The sequence below is a fragment of the Gorilla gorilla genome, chromosome 21 (assembly GCF_029281585.2).
Source record: "Gorilla gorilla gorilla isolate KB3781 chromosome 21, NHGRI_mGorGor1-v2.1_pri, whole genome shotgun sequence".
Classification (NCBI taxonomy): Eukaryota; Metazoa; Chordata; class Mammalia; order Primates; family Hominidae; genus Gorilla; species Gorilla gorilla.
In genome coordinates, this window is record NC_073245.2 from 14542059 (window position 1) to 14545461 (window position 3403).

The 3403-nt window shown below is 38.3% G+C and overlaps 1 pseudogene; it reads right to left on the reverse strand.

The window, feature by feature from the left end:
* Positions 1 to 1722: 1722 nt before the first annotated feature.
* On the reverse strand, positions 1723 to 2515 carry LOC101134940 (small ribosomal subunit protein eS4-like; annotated as a pseudogene).
* Between the last annotated feature and the right edge of the window lie 888 nt (positions 2516 to 3403).

Consider the following 3403-nt stretch of genomic DNA (forward strand, 5'->3'; position numbering starts at 1 on the left):
AACCTACACCAAGACATATCATAATTAAATTTCTGAACACTGAAGACAGAGGTCACAGCTGGAGAGAAGCAACACATGGCCTGTAAAGGAACCCCAATGTGAAGAACAGGTTCCTCATCAGAAACTGTGGACTCCAGAAGGAAGTGGCATATCTTCCAAATGCTGCAAGAAAGACCTCCCAATCATAAATCTTATATAGATGGTGAAACTATTCTTCAGGAATGTAAGGGGAAAAAAGACAGTCTCAGGCATAGAGAAACTAAGAGAAGTTGTTGATAGCAGACCTACCTTTAAAGAATTGCTAACAAAATCCCTCAAAACAGAAAGACAATGATAATAAAAGGCTGGGATTTTCAGCCTTTTATTATTCCATTTCAGTAAAAATAGAAGTAAATATTCAACATCCATTCATTAGTTTCTTTGATCGTATTTATGGTTGAAGCAAAAGTTATACATTTTCTGATATGTATGTAGAGGTTATACCTAGGACAATTATATTTTTGTAGGTGTGGAGGATAAAGGAATTAAAAGGAAGTAAGCTTTCTACCCTTCAGTGGAAATGGTAAGACATTGACACCAGTAAGCTGTGATAACTTACATATGAATAGAATAGTAGCTAGAACGACCACTACAAAAACTATACAAAGTGGTATACTAAAAATATATATAAATAAATAAAAGTGGAACTCTAAAAAACATTCAAGTAACCCACAAGAAGGCAGAAGGAAGATAACCAGGTAACAAGAAACAGGGAACAAATGGTAAACAAATTAAACTCTAACATGTCAATAATTACTTTAAATGTAAATGGACTAAATACATTAATTAAGAGACAGGATTGCAATGGGTACAAAGTTATAATTAGAAAGGAAGAATAAGTTCTGATGTCCTATTGCACAGTAGAGTATCTCAAAATAGCTAGAAAAGAGGATTTTGTATGTGCCTGTAACAAATAAATAATAAATGAGGTGATAGATATGCTAATTACCCTGATTTGATCATCACACAATATATTTATGTATCAAAACATCACATTGTACTCCATAAATACATACAATTATTATGTGTAAAAATTTTTTAAATTAAAAATGAGACAAGATTAGCTGAGTAGATTTAAAAACATTACCCAATGATATGCTGTCTATAAAAAACTCAATTCAAACATAATGATATAGCTAAGTAAAAAGTAAAAGCATAGAAAAAGATGTATCACATAAGTATTAAATTTTAAAAAGGAAGAGTGGCTATATGAATATCAAGGTAGACTTCAGAGCAAATAAATTACCAGACACGGAGAGGAATTTTACATGATGATAAAAGACCAAGATCAATCTACCAACAAGAGATAGCAAACCTAAGTGTGTATGCACCAAAAACAGATCTTTCAAATACATGAAGCAAAAACTGATACAGCCAAAGGAAGAAATTGACAAATCTGCTATTACAGTTGGAGACTTCAACACTCTTTTCTCAGTAATTGATAGAACTACTAGATAGAAAATCCACAAGGAGCCAGGCGTGATAGCTCATGCCTGTAATCCCAGCACTTTGGGAGGCCAAGGCAGGAGAATTACCTGAGGCCTGGAGTCTGAGACCAGCCTGGGAAACTTAATGAGACCCTGTCTTTACAAAATAATAATAATTATTTTATTTTTGGCTATCAATCATGCCACATTATTTTTGATTACATACAAAGATCTAACATGCCATCCAGGGACCATTTTACCCACTGCTTTGATTGGTTGCCAATCTCTTGTCTCTCTCTTCAGCAATGGTGAGGCAGATACCTTTTCCTTGGGGAAGAGAAATCCATGGTATGTTGCCCTTGCAAACAACAAAAATGTTGGAAAGTCAAGTGGCAAAGCTGTTGCCATTGGCATCTTTCATGTGAACCACGTCAAGAGATCCAGGGTGCCTCTCTCTGTTGGTGATCACACCAATTCTTCCCAGGTTGGCACCTCCAGTCACCATACACAGGTTACCAGTGTCAAACTTGATGAAGTCAGTAATCTTGCCAGTCTCCAAATCAATCTGAATGGTGTCATTCACCTTGATGAGGGGATCAGGGTAGCAGATGGTACGAGCATCATGAGTCACCAGATGAGGGATTCCTTTTGTGCCCACAAATATTTTTTCTCACTTTTCACAACTTGTACTTGGCCTCCTCAGGTGTAATACGATGTACAGCAAAGTGACCCTTGGTGTCACAGATCAGACAGAAATTCTCTCCCATCTTGTCAATGCTGATGACATCCATGAATCCAGCAGGGTAGGTTATATCAGTTCGGACCTTGCCATTGATCTTAATGAACCGCTGCGTGCAAATCTTCTTTACTTCCTCTCCTGTCAGGGCATACTTAAGTCTGTTCCTTATGAAAGTGATGAGGGGGAGACACTCTCTCAACTTGTGGGGACTGGTGGATGGATGAGGAGCAAACACACCAGTCAATTTATCCAGCATCCAATGCTTTGGAGCTGCTACCTGCTTTAGATGCTTCTTGGGACCACGAGTCATGGCTACGTTAGGCACAGAAAGAGAAAAAATAATAATTTTAAAAATTAGCCAGGCATGGTGGCACAAGCCTGTAGTCCTAACTACTCAGGAGGCTGAGGCAGGAGGATTACTTGAACCCAGGAGTTTGAGGTTGTAGTGAGCTATGACTGCACCACTGCACTCCAGCCTGGACAACAGAGATAGACCCTGTCTCTAAAAAAATAAAAAAGAAAATAATGAGGATATAGAAGAATTGAACAACACCTTCAACCAACAGGATCTAACAGAACAAACAACCCTATAACAGCCGAATACATGTGCTTTTCAAGTGCCTAGGGAGCATTCACCAAGATTAACCATGTCCTGGATTTTAAACCAATCTCAACAAACGCTAAAAAAAAATAATAAAACTAGAAATCCCTAATCACTTCCCTCTTTTCCAAGCTGCCTGTGACTCTTACCCAGATGTTCTCAATACATAAGCTTTCAACAGGGGAGAATGATAGAAATTACTGGAGAACCCCCATTCCAGGTCACTGAGGCACATGACCTTCTACTAAAGAAATAATTTCCAGTAAAAGGATACAATAAAGGGAATAGATGTTCCCACTAGGCCTGGATTAATGAGTACTCTATCTTGGAGAAAAGTGATTATTTCCAGAGCTGCCTCTGGCATTCTTCCTCCACCCAGAAGTGATGCTGTGAGAAGTGAAATTACTTATAAATCAGTAGTGCCCAAAGCACTTTATAAAGGAGGTCCCACATGTAAGCTCCACTAAGTATAAATAATAACACTAATAACACCTCCCTCATCTTGTCTTTATATCTGGGTCTTGGAGGATCAAAGCCATCCGAGAGGTACAGCTTCAAAGGCGTCTCCTTCCCAGATCCAGGAGTGGGCGCACTCCA